Source organism: Pogoniulus pusillus, chromosome 22, assembly GCF_015220805.1.
Source record: "Pogoniulus pusillus isolate bPogPus1 chromosome 22, bPogPus1.pri, whole genome shotgun sequence".
NCBI lineage: Eukaryota > Metazoa > Chordata > Aves > Piciformes > Lybiidae > Pogoniulus > Pogoniulus pusillus.
In genome coordinates this window covers 22,132,529-22,146,190 of record NC_087285.1, presented here as the reverse complement: position 1 = coordinate 22,146,190, position 13,662 = coordinate 22,132,529, and positions in this window count along the sequence as shown.

Sequence of the window (13,662 nt, the reverse complement as noted above, 5' to 3'; positions counted from 1 at the left end):
AAGTCTTGTTATACTCTGGGCATAGGCACAGCTCTAAATCATCTCCTGGAACTCTAAATCAGCTCTGAAGCCTGCTAGGGCTGTTTTGAGGTGTCTGTTATTAAATGCCACCAGGACCAAAGTGAGAGTTTTGTTCCATAGGCAGGTGATACAAGTGGGTACATGAGGTATGTTAGACCTCAGTTCAAAGCCTTGACATGAATTGTCTCTATCCAGCTCCTTGTATGAGGAGGAAAAGAGTGCAGCAGAGGACAAAAGTCTCCTGTCAGAGTTGATAAGCTGTGTGCCGAGGACGCTTGCTGAGCACCAGGGGGAACTGGCTTGGACTGATGCAAATCCCACCCAGGGCTGTGCTCAGGGTAGTCCCTCCCTGCAGCCTTCTCTCCACATGCAGAAACAGTCTGGGGGGCAAATGTGAGAAAGCAAAGCCATTTCCCCCCCACTTTGACAATAAAACTTTGGGTGCAGCTGCTGATGGAGGGAAGGAAACGCACATGGAATCCACCACAGCCTGCCCCAAGGGAACCTTACTCACCCAGGTGTATCTTCTCAGTGGAGCAGGTGCCGAGCTGCCCAGCATGGGCTGGTGCCCTGTGTGCTTCTGGTACCTCCGGCAGGTCTGCCCAGCCTCAGCACACCTGTTCGGACAAGCAGCTGCTGCTTCCTGTGGCTGGGCAGGGCTGTGCTGGGCAAGCTGTGGGGTGAGTCCTGGGCAGAGCATCCATTTCAGCCCTCACAAAGCCACCCGAGCAATTCCTGAGGGCTTGGCTTTTGCCATTTCAAACCAGCTGCAGTCGTCAAGGTGGAGCTGCTGTGCTCAGCCCTGCAGATGGGACGTGGGCAGTGCCGAGGGCCGTGCCTGGCCCCGGGGGTACCTGTGCACGGAGCGTGTCGCCTGCTTTGTCCAGCTAACGAGAGAGGCATTCTTGCTGCCAGAGCTCTGTCGTTTCACCTCCTCCATGGCTCTTTTCAGGTCACCACCCCAGCATAAGGCTCTCTGGCAAACCGAGGGTGAAGCCTGGTTTTGCCTCTGAGGGTAAGGGCCGGTGGGACCGGGGGTGATCTGCCGTCCCCAGGAGGATGGTTTGGGGCGTGCAGGGTGGGGCTGCCTTCCCCTGAAATACTGAAGAGGCTCAGCAGTGGGAGCTCACCACGCGAGGCAGAGTCTTCTCCGCTTCTGACCCTTTGGAAGCAGAAACGTTGCAGGCTGAGCACAACGTGCAGCTGAGCTGGAGCAAAACCTTTGAGAGCAGCCTCGAGAAGAAGGACTTGGCCATGCTGGTGGTGTTAGAGCTGGCACCATGAACTGCCAGCCTAGAGCTGGTCATGTCCTGGGCTGATCCCCAGCAGCAGGGACAAGGAGGAGATTCTGCCCCTCTGCTGACCCCCCTGCACTGTTGTCCATAGCACAGATAGGGTCCTGTTGGAGCAGGGCCAGAGAAGGCCACAGCAGTGCTGGCAGGGCTCTGCTGTGAGGCCAGGCTGAGAGAGTTGGGGGTGTTCAGCCCAGAGAGGAGAAGGCTGCAGGAGACCTTCTGGTGGCCTTTCAGTGCTTAAAGGGACCGATTAGAAAGCTGGGGACAGAGTTTTGATTAGGACCTGCTGTGACAGGACAATGGGGATGGATTTGAGCTAAAAGAGGGAGATTTAGACTGAAGGAAGAGCTGTTTTATACTGAGACTGCTGAGACCCTGGGCCAGGTTGTTCAGAGGGGTGGGAGATGCCCAATGCCTGGAACCATCTTAGGTCAGGCTGTTTGGGGCTCTGAGCAGCCTTTAGTTCCAGATGTCCCTGCTGACTGCAGAGGGGTTGGACTGGTTGATCTTTAAAGGTCCTTTCTAACCTCAGCCATTCTGCAGTTTACACCTCAGGACATGGAGGCAGCCCCAGACACGTGCTCGGAGCTCTCGGGGCACAGCAGCTCACCCCCATGGAAACAGCATTGCTCTGAAAGCAGAAGAGCTCCAGACGAGCCACTGGGGCTGACAGGGAACAACATTTGTTGTTTGAGCAGGGTCCAAGCCCTGGCCTGTCCTCAGGTGAGGCTTTTCTTCCTGCACATGACATTCGAAGTCACCATACTGAAGGAGTCCTGTAGGTGTTTCCCTGTGCCCCAGGAACCAGGAGATACTTTGCTGCTTTGGGCTGTGCTCATCGCTTTGAGTGCAGGGGGAGGGAAGGTCTGGGCTAAGTGTCCTTCAGAACACCACAGCACTTCCTACAAGGAGATGAAGATGCTGGACAGCATCAGAAGCCTTTGTAAGATGCCCATGGAACTGAAGCTGCTTCCTGCAGTCGAGGCAAGCCGATGCAAACAGCTCCTCTGGGGTTTTGATGTGTAAGAACATCCCAACCAGCCTGTCAAGGAGCAGATTAAGCAATTGAAGTGACTTAATCCCTGCACATCCTGTCAGGAATTTGGGAGAGGAATTAGACTTAAATGCTCACTAGAAAAGTTGGTGTTAAGGTGGAGGTGGCAGATGAGGTCAGTGCTTTTTTTGTGTTGCTACCATTTTGGTTTTATCTTCCACCTAAACGTGAGGAAAATGATTCTGTGCTGTGAGAGTGCTGCAGCCATGGAGCAGGCTGCCCAGAGAGGCTGTGGAGTCTCCTTCTCTGGAGAGACTCTAACCCCAGCTGGCCATGTGATGCTGGGCAAGCTGCTGTCAGTGCCCTGCTTTAGCAGGGGGTTGGGCTGGATGACCTCCAGAGGGCCCTTCCAGCCCCCAGCACGCTGGGATCCTGGGATGCTCTGTCCAGCACTAGGTATGATCCTCTCTTATGAGGAGAGCCTGAGGGAGCTGGGGCTCTTTAGTTTGGAGAAGAGACTGAGAGTGACCTCATCAGTGGTTATAAAGATGTAAAGGTGAGTGCCAGGAGGCTGCAGCCAGGCTCTGCTGGGTGATGCCTGATGCCAGGACAGGGGACAAGGGTGAAAGCTGAGGCATAGGAAGTTCTATGGAAACATGAGGAGAAATTTTCTCACTGTGAGGGTGACAGAACTCTGGAACAGGCTGCCCAGAAGGATTGTGGAGTCTCCCTCTCTGGAGCTATTCAAAACCTGCTTGGGTGTGTTCCTGTGTGACGTGGTATAGGAGATCCTGCTCTGGCAGGGGGTTGGACTGGATGAGCTTTGGAAATCCCTTCCATTCTGTGATACAGGAGAGATGGTGGCAGCCTCCTGCAGTGCACAGAGCTTCAGCCCTTGCAGCAGAGCAAGCACAAAACTCATTCCCAAGACTGAAATGAGGGGAGAGTTGCCTCAGGTCCTGGGAGAGTATTGCAAGCCTCCTCCCGCGGTGCTGTCCTCAGGCAGCAAAGGATGTGCAGCGCTCTGCGGGCAAGCTCTGCTTGGCACCTTTAGCTCTAAACGACCTTCCCCTGGCTGCCCTGAACAGTAGTTGTGCCATCCTGGCTTGTGTCTGTCTGTTGTTAAGTAGAAAGGCAACCCTTTGGATTTCAGCTTTGGTCCCAGGGAACACGAAGCCCGTTTCGGGGAAAACAGCTGTGCTGTGTGGCGCCCCCCCGGGCTGCGCCCGGCGCAATAAGGCTCGCATTGTTGTTTGCAGACACTGCTTGCTTTCGCTGCTTGCTTCTGCTTTCCACGATGAGATTAAAATCTAGACAGTGCTCCTTCTCCCGGGGATAGTTTTAAGGCAGCTCTCTTCACAAACCTAAATTATTCACCAGGAAGGATTTTGTACTGAGATGAGAAGGACCGGGTCAGATCCGGGGCTGTTGTCCTGGCTTGGAGCTCTTTGAAGCTCATCATGAATCATTCAGAAGGGCTGAACTAACATGGGCAAAACAGAGAAGGGACTCTTTGTGGAGGTGATCCGAGACTCACCTCGAGATGTGCACAAAAGAATTAATCCTGCCTGTGGCTTTTCAGGATGAGCAAAGAGTAAATGGTGTTTGATTTCCTCCTGACTCATTTCCTTGCGTGCCGCGGCTCAGCGCTGCTTGCAGGGCTGAGGAGAGTTTGTGCTCGATGCTGCTGACTGAGGCAGCTCAGCCGAGGATGGAACTGGGGGGTTGTGCTGTGCCTAATCACACAAGGAGCTGGATGGCTTCTACCTGTCTGCCACAACGATCCTTAGTGTAGAGGGAGCAATGCAAAGAAAAGAAGGGCAATTAGTTTGATCTGACTCACTCCAGACTTCCTGACACAATCCCAGAACCCTCAAGGTTGGAAAAGGCCTCTCAGGCTGTTGAGTCAAGCTGCCAACACAGCACCACTATGGCCACATCCTGAACTGCCAGGGCCACACATTTTGAACACCTCCAGGGATGGTGATTCCAGCTGGGCAGCCTGTTCCAAAGCCTGACCACTCTTGCAGCAAATAAATGGTTCCTAATCTCCAACCTAACCCTCCCCTGAGGCATTTCCTCTTAGGATCATAGAAACAACCAGGTTGGAAGAGACCTCCAAGCTCATCCAGTCCAACCTAGCACCCAGCCCTGGCCAACCAACCAGATCATGGCACTAAGTGCCCCAGCCAGGCTTGGCTTCAACACCTCTAGGGACAGCCACTCCACCACCTCCCTGGGCAGCCCATTCCAATGCCAATCACTCTCTCTGCCAACAACTTCCTCCTAACATCCAGCCTAGACCTGCCCTGGCACAGCTTGAGGCTGTGTCCCTTTGTTCTGTTGCTGGGTGCCTGGCAGCAGAGCCTAACCCCACCTGGCTACAGCCTCCCTTCAGGTAGTTGTAGACAGCAATGAGCTCTGCCCTGAGCCTCCTCTGCTGCCCTCAGCTTCCTCAGCCTCTCCTCACAGGGCTGTGCTCCAGGCCCCTCATCTTTGTTGTCTTGTCCTGTCTCTGGTTACCTGGGAGAAGACAGTGCTGGCCAGAGCCCTGAGGAGCCTCCACAGTGTGGGTGAGATGGGAGCTGCCTGGGACAGGAATGAGGATGGCACCAGTGCTGTCTTCATCATTGTGTTCTCCCTTTCCCAGCTGTTCTTTTAATCCTTGGTGTAGGGCTGAGAGGGCTTGGGCAAGGATGAGCTCCACTCTCCAGACATCCAGGTGGAACATTTCACTGGGAATAGAGAGGGAAAATGTTTCCTATTGCCCCAGGACTGGAAACAGTTTGTGTCGCTCCGGTGTGCTCATCACATGGATGTCTGTTGCAGGGTAGTTTTGGGTAACCTCTGGGTACCAGCTTTGCAGATGAAAGGCTTTTAGGGTAGGATAGAGTGCCACTGTCTGGAGGCAACTACAGGCAGCACCTCCCTGTCCTGTGAATGTCACCCCTCTGAAAGGAAGCCCAGGGAACCTGCAAAGCACACAAGGTGGTTGGTTTCTGCAGGAGAGCAGGATCCATGAGATCAGCCCCCAGATAAACTCCTGGCTCAGTTGCAGGTGAGGTTTGGTGAGATGGGGGCGGTGGCAGCATGACCCACAAACCTTCAGGCATGAGAAAACCCATTCTTGGCTCTCCTTTTCGTGGCTTGGCAGAGCTGGGCAGGATTTCAAATCCTTCCAGGGATGGCAGGGACTTGTTTCAGCATCTACCTCAGGGACTCAGCATGTCCACCTACAGTGCTGGTCCCTGCAGGGTGAGAGTCCCTGAAGAGCTGCTGAGAGGGAGGCTGCTGCAGGCACCTGTGTTGCAGTGCTTTTGTGGGCTTTCATCCAAGGAAACTGGGATCGTGGGGAGAGAGCAGAGCTGCTCTGGCCTGCCTGGGGTGAACCCTACAGGAACAGCTCCTGTGTGCCCTGTTGGCACCCTGTCTGGGAGGTGGCTGAGAGCCACTGCAGTGGTGCAGTGGGACCTGTGCTGGGTCCCATTGGAGCTGTCTGAGGTCTCTTGCAGAGATGTGAGGCAGCTCTGTAGGGGGGCTGAAGCAGCAGTTTGAGGACCAAGCACTGTGGTGGCAGGAAGCATGGCTTGGGCATGAAGCCACAGCATCTGTAGGTGCCTATGGGGCTCTGCAGGGTTTCTCCCTCCCAGTCGGTGCTCTCTGCAGTGTGCAGAAGCCTTGCAAGCTCGCTGAACTCAGCAGGCAGGATGGGTGCTCTTGTCCCTGCTCGTGTTGTGCTGAGCTGTGTGCTGGTAATGGTGGGAATTTTTCACAGGCTGATTTTTACCCTCCCCTTGGGATGGCAAACATGTGTGATGCCTTCAACAACACATAAAGGGAAGGGCCTTAACAATGCAGACCTTGAATATCTGAGGGGAGATTAGTAGGCTGCATCAATCCAACATGAATTATTTGTCCTGAGTAATAAATATGTTAATTATTTTATCTACTTGGATAACATCTTAATAGGCTTAATTACCACAGCACTAGTGGATGGGGGGGGTATGGTGTGCAATTGTTCCCAGTTGTCAGTGCTGCAAATAACTTAACTGCAAGGAAACCAGGCAGTGTTCCTGCGGGCCCAGCCCCAGCCTGGGGCAGACAAAGCTCTCTGCATCTTCCACCTCCCACTGTCTAGAGGGCTCTGCAGCACCCCCTGGTCCCCATTTACCTGGGCTCTGCCCCCCTCCCAGCACTGGTACCACCAGCACGGGCTTGGTGCAGAGTGTCTCCTTGCTCTGAGCCCTCCTCGGGCTGGCTTTGCTCACTTCGTGCAGGTTTCCAGCCGGCTGCACGCTCAGGTGTGACTCCTCCGTGCCTGCCACATCTCCTTCATCTGGCATCTGAGTGGGCTGCCAAACGCCAGCAGGGTGAGCACTGCCCAGCCTCGCTTGCCAGAGGATTGGCTGAAATACTCTTCAGTCCATGGCTCTCTAAGGGCAGGGGTCCAGCCAGCGCTGTGAATGATCACAGGGTGAGAACAGGCAGGGGCAGAGGAGGTGCCACTGTGCAGCATCCCTCTCCTTGCTGCACCCTGGGGCTGGTGCTGAGAGTGCCTGCACCTAGAGCAGCTGAAGCACAGAAGATTCGTGCTGTGCTTTACTGCACTGCCTTACCCCTGGGCTGGCAGGGATGAGATTTCTTTATTTCTGTAACTACTACTCCAGAAAGGCCCCGGGGGTGGTGCACTGGAGAAGCCGTGGGGTGAAGCGGCACTGGCTATTGTGCTGGCAGCCAAGGGAGACAGCAGCTGGAGAACAGGGCAGGGCTGATACCACCTGTGAAAGCCAAGCACAAGGGTGGCAGGATTGGCAAGCTGGTGCTGCATCCTCTGGTCTCCACAAGCTACTGCAGGGCTCTCCCCCAAATTCAGAACTGCTTTCACTCTTGGGGGCAAAAATATGTCCGGCTTGTGGTGCTTCCCAAGGGCCTTTGGTAGCCTCTCCTGGCAGCTGGCTCTTTGTGAAAAGGCAGGCAGTTGTTGTTAAAGGGAGCAGAAGTGCTGCTCTGCAGTCCTAATGCTGCAGAAGGTCAGCACCCTGGATTGTCCCTGTGGCAGGTGGGGCTGCTCTGTGCTAGCAGCTCATCTTTAGAGGAGAGGCTGGGAGGCTCATGGCTGGGCAGTACCCTTCTCATCTTCCCTCCATCCCTTGTGCCAGAGCATTGCACTGCCCCTAGGAAGAGGTTGGAGAAACTCAGCAGCCAGCACTTCTCTGGGTACGTGCTAAGGATTGGTCAAGTATTGGTCCTGTTCCTGAAAGCTCTCCAGAGCTCAGTGGCTTGAGAGAGAAGTTTCAGGATCATAGAGTCTCAGAGTGGTCTGGGTTGGAACCTCCAAAACTCATCCAGTCCCAACCCTCTGCACTCAGCAGGGACATCCTCTACTAGATCAGGTTGCCCAGAGTCCTGTCAAGCCTCACCTTGAATATCTCCAGGGGTTGGGCCCCAGCCACCTTGCTGGGTAACCTGTTCCAGTGTTCCAGCACCCTCTTAGCAAATAACTTGCTCCTGACACCCAATCTAAATCTGCTCTGCTCTAGTCTGAAGCCATTTTCTTATCACTGCAGGCCTTTGCAGTCTCTCTCCAGCCTCCTTGTAGCTCCCTTCAGGTACTGGAAAGTCATTCTTAGGTCTCCCTGGAGACTTCTCCAGGCTGAGCTGCTGAGTTCTATGGGAGCAGACATGGCTTTATGCATGCCCTCTGTGGTGAAGGTACCTAAGAGATGATGTGAAATTCAATCAGGAGAAGGGCAGAGGGACACAGATTGTCTGATCACATAGGGCAAGGCAAGAGGACAGCTAATCAGAGAATGTGATGGGAGCAATGGACAGCAAAAGGCAATGAGCAATCAGGGGAAATGTTGCTTTAGAGGTTATTTCACCTGGTGGATTGGGACATTTTCCCCTCAGGGGATCAGGTATCCTCTTATATTTTGAAGAGAGCTGCGTAAGTCATGACTGCAAAGATGGAACCCGTGCCAGAGGCTGATCCTCCCCAGGGATTCAGAAGGAAATGATCCGTTTCAGGTACAAGCAGCAGGATGCTGCTGAATGTCCTCTCCCTTGGTGCTCTTCAGAGCCCATGCAGAGCTGCAGCATCTGCCAGAGCCTGACTCCCTGCAGGGCCTGACTCTGGGTTGTCAGAACTGTGAGCCCAGGCACAGCACAACAGCCACATCAGCTGATGGATACCAGCGTCCACACACCTTCCTTCTCCGGGCCCATCAGCAAAGCAGCAGTGCAGGTGCCCCAAACCAAGAGAGAGAAGGATCTGCAGCCTTCCCTTCCAGCATCTCGTCCTCACTTCTGGAGTTGCAGTCCTCATGCCTCCAAACAGACCCTTTCTGTGACTGGGGGCTTCAGCATTTCATCCCTCAGAATCAGAAGTGCCTTTGGTGAGGTCTCATCCCTGCAGCAGCTCTGGTCCCCATTTCCCCAGGGGCAGAGGTGGTTCTGTTCCTCTTCTTCTAGAGCAGATTACTGTGCCTGCTGCAGGGCACTCCTGTGCTCCACACCTGTCCTGCGCTCCCAGCGCTGCTTCTGCAGCCACCAACCTCTGCCCACTGTGGAAGGGCTTGCACTGAAGACTGGCAATAGCTCTCTCTATGTTCTTGGGCAAAGGGCTGGTTTTCTGCCCTCCTGGCACCAGCACTGGCCTCCTGTGACTGGATTCCAGGTTTCTGCAGGCAGATGTTGCTGCCAAATCCACCTCTCCTCCGTGTCAGCACAAGCAGGCTGGCTTTGCCCCTGCCCTCCTCTACAAGCCTCTGGTCTGAAGCCTCGAGCAGCTGCCTGGTAGTGGGCAAGTGCTGCTGGAGGCTGAAATGAATGATTTATCTTTGTGCTGCTGCCATCCTTTGAGGCTGAGGTCTCTGACCTTCAGAAGCTGTTCATTAGGGTTCGTACCTCTGCTGCTTTACAGGAGCACAGGCCAGGAGAGCACCTCCCTGGAGCCTTCTCTAGGCTGACCCATCCCAGCTCTCAGCCTATCCTCACAGCAGAGGCAGTCTGAGTTAAGTTTCCCCTTAGCAACGATTTTGGCTGTGCCGTGCAGCACTTCTTCCCCTTGCCATAGCGAACCTTCCAGAGGTGGTGACAAAGGAGCCACATTTTAGGGGTAGGAAAAGCTCCACTCCAGCAGCAGGCAGGAAAACTCCCAAGCTAGAGCTGCTCATGAACAAGGAGAACAGGAGCGAGCTTTAAAGCAGCCTTGCTCTCTGTGCCTGCAAGCAGTGGGTGCCAGCAGAAAGGAGGCCAGCTCCAAACAATCCCAGCCTTGCCCCGGGCTCAGCGTCCAGCCCCTGGCCGTGTTTCGTTTTGCTCTCTCGGGCCGGGGATGCTCTGCTCTCTCCAGCTGCCTTCGCCGGGCTGCAGACGCAGCTGTGCCCCCGCCCAGCCCGCCCCTGCCCTGCCGAGCTGCCAGGTGGGACCACTGCCCCGTGGGGGCTGCTTTTGCCGAGGACTTTGCTGCAAGTCTTGGCTGGGTCTTCAAAGGTCTGCAGCGGCTCTTGATGTTCCTCACCGGAGCAGGGCAGCGGAAGAAAGTCGCCTGGGAAACGCTGTGCGGAAGTGGAAGCGGAGTCCTTAGTGCTACCGAGGAGCGGAGTGCGGTGCTGAAGGACGAGAAGCAGCCCACGCAGCCTTCAGACATGTTTGTACCCAAACAAACCCACGTTGTACCCAACGTCCTTCATTCCTCCAGCACGTAAAACAGCTCCAAAGAGGCTGCTGGGCAGGGCTGGCTTGCAGAAAGGGGGAAGGAAACGGAGCAGCAGCAGGAGAGCTTTGTCTTTCCCCCACCAGCCTGCCCTTGCAGCCAGGTCAGCAGGGTTAGGGCAGCCAAGAACCCAGCTGCTGCCTTGATTCCTGTGTGCGGGAGAAGATAGCTTTGCTTCTCCTGAGGAGCTTAAAGGGCTTCTGAAAACAGAGCCGTGGAAGCTAAGTGACCATTTCCTGGGCTGCAGCAAAAGAAGCGATTCTGTGAACTAGAGCCACAGTCGTGCCGTAAGAGGAGGCTCTTAGTGCCACGGGTTAGCTAATGAGAAGGCTTAGGTGATAGGTTGATCCTAGAGGTCTTTTGCAACCTGGTTAACTCTGTGATTCTGTACGAGGAGAAGTGTGAACAGCAGGACCAGGGAGGTGATTCTGCCCCTCTGCTCTGCTGACACCACACCTGCAGCACTGCACCTAGTTCTGGTGCTCCCAACAAAAAGGACATTGAGATGCTGGAGTGGGTCCACAGGAAGCCACAGAGATGGTCAGAGGGCTGCAGAACCTCCCCTATGGGCACAGGCTGAGAGAGCTGGGGATGTTCAGCCTGGCGAAGAGAAGGTCCCAGGGAGACCTTAGAGCAGCCTTGCAGTACCTGAAGGGGCTACAGGAGAGCTGGAGAGGGACTTTGGACAAGGGCTGGGAGCGATAGGATGAGAGGAAGCGGGCTGAAGCTGGAGGAGGGCAGATTGAGACTGGAGATTAGGAAGACATTCCTTGCAGTGAGGGTGGGGAGATGCTGGCAAAGGCTGCCCAGGCAGGTCGTGGATGTGCCCTGCCTGGAGGTGTTCAAGACCAGGTTGGATGAGACTTTGAGCAGTTAATTAGAAGGGTTAGGGGATAGGTTGGACTCGATGATCCTGGAGGTCTTTCCCAACCTGGTTGATTCTATAGTTCAGTTTGAAGTTACTCCTCAAGTTGTGGAGATGAGAATCTGGCTGCTGAGCTCAGAGAGGGGAGAAGGGAGTTGTGTAGTGGTTTTCTCAATGGTAGGACCCTGCTGTTTGCAGGTGTCCTTTGTGCTTCTGTCTGCACAAAGCCATCTGGGCTGAAAGCATGATAAGACAAGCTGGTCTTGAGCATTCTTTACCTTCTGTTTGTGCTGCCAGGAGACAACTTCCACTGCGAGGCAGCTGGGTTGTGCACGTAGCTTTCACCAGCCAGTGCCACCCCATGCACATTACAGCCAAATCCAAAGCACTCCTGGCACCGGGAGGCAGGGGGAAGAAGAGTTTGGTAGAGGTTTGCAGCAGCCTGGAGCTCTGTGCCCTCAGCTTTGCTTTCTTTAGCAAATGCTCTCTGCAGTGCACCAGTGTTGGCTGCACCTCACACCTGTATGGTGTCTACAGAACCACAGAGTGGGAAAATGTCTTTATGATCACTCAGCACTGTCAGGTCACCACTAGAGCATGTCCCTCAGTGCACTGCATGGCTTTTCAATCCCTCCACTGCTGCCCTGGGCAGCCTGTTCCAGAGCCTGATAACTCTTTCAATCTAAACCTCCCCTGGTACAACTGAGGCTGTCTTCTCTTGTCCTACAGAGAAGAAACCAACCCCCACCTTGCTCCAGTCTCCTTTCAAGGAGCTGTAGAGAGTGAGAAGGTCTTCCCTCAGCCTCCTCTTCTCTAGACTAACCAACCATGGCTCCTTCAGCTGCTCCTCGTAGAACTTGTCCTCTAGGTCTGGAGCAAAGGGAACAGGCTCCCCAGGGAGGTGGTTGAATCTCCATCCCTGGAGGTGTTTCAGAGTGGCAGAGATGTGGTGCTGAGGCTATAATTTAGCACCAGACTCAGCAGAGTTGGAAAATGGTTGAGCTTAGTGGCCTTGGGGGTCTATTTCCACCAAAATGACTTGACAATTCTGTAAGCAAAAGAAGTAGAGGCAAAAATAGCAGCTCCCCCCTCTGTGATTTCCATGGTGGAGCTTGCTGGATCTGGGACTGACAGAGCATTGCACACCCTTCGGGGGGTGCCTGGGACAGTGTAAACGCAGAGCAGATCTTGAGGGCAGATAAGTCACCCTAGCTCCAGCAGCAGCAGCAGCAGCAGCAGCAGCAGCACCCCTGCAGAATGTTCTGGTTCCTTTCAGTTTTAGCAAACTCAGTGGCCAAATCTTGCGTCTTTCTGCTCTAAGCTGTTCAAGACGTGTGCTGTAAATCATCCCAGAGTTTGACCCACGAAGGAAAACCAACTTGACAAATCCCTTTCTGCATTCCTTGCTGTCCAGGCATTATTTCCAGCAGTGGGTGGGTTGCTGATAGCTCTGCCCACGGCTGCCCTGTGGGTCTGACCCACGCTCAGCCCGGATCCAGGCGGATGCCTTTCCTGCTTGTTTCTCGAGCCAAGACTTGTGTCTTAGAGGGAAGAATTTGGTTTATTACAAACATGCTTTAGAATACAGCGAGGCAGATGTCAGCAGTGTTAAATACCTCCATAAATTGTGCCTCTCTTGAGCAGTGCAATGATTTCAGGCAGGATGAGGGCAGCCTGCACCCAGGTAAGCCTTGAGCCACCTGCCAGTGGCAGCGATTTGAGCCTTGTGCCTGGGGAGATGCAGCTCTGATGGTGCTGCCTCTCTCTTCTCCAACAACAGGGACTGAAACTTGACAGCTCCTTCCAGCTGAGTTTGCACACAGACCATTCCTGACGGGTTGCAAGTGGCAGTGCTGGCTACTTGTGGCTGAGTTTTTAACGGCAGGAGGGAGATGGGGAAGGTCTGAAATCCCTGATTGCCACCAGTGGGCTTTGTGTGCCAGGGGGCACCTCCATGGGAATGTGAAATGCAGCCTGGGGCTCTGCCTGGAGCCCTCTCTTAGAGAGACAGGGGCTGCAAGGGCTGGAAAAAAGCCCTGAGCACCCTTTCTGCATTCGTTTATGCTTTTCTGCCTCCACAGAAAACCTTCTCCTTTTATTCCCATGGTGGTGTCCGTGGCAGCTTGCTTTCCTTGTCTTCAGCCTGTCACAGCCACATTCCCAAAGCTCCCGGGGCTGTTTCCAGCCCACATGGTGCTCAAGAAGCAGGGTCCCAGGCTGGCAGCACAGAGCCTGGAGACAGACTCAGCTCCAGGCACAGCCCAGGCAGAGATCTGCATGGTCAGCCCCAGCAGCCCTCCTTTGCCTCTCGGTGCATGCTCCCTGGGTCTGCCCCACAGAACCAGCTGCAGCTCTCATGTGCAGGGCTGTGGGGCAGGCACCAGCGAAGGGGAAGCCCAGTGAGGGTGAGGAGGGATACACAAGTCCCAGGCCTGGAGGGTGCTGACAAGCTGAGTTTCTCTCTCTGGGCTGCAGGCTGAGCGCAGCTGGCCCCACAGCTCCGCTGTCCCCTCCAGCTCTTGCGTTTCACCCCAGGGCCAAGTGCACTGTGACCCACGGCAGTGCCTCGCTGCCAGCCAGCACCAGTGCCCCCTGGGCTGCACCTGAGCTTCCTCCTGGGCTGTAACCTGCTTACCAGCGGCACATTATCCCCTTGCTGCCCGGGAGCTGCTCGCATGATCCCCTCAGCAGGCAGTGGAGCTGGGCAAGGCCAAGCTGTGGCCAGTGCAAGCTGGGCAGCCTGGGCCCTGCTGGTGATGTCCCAGGCACC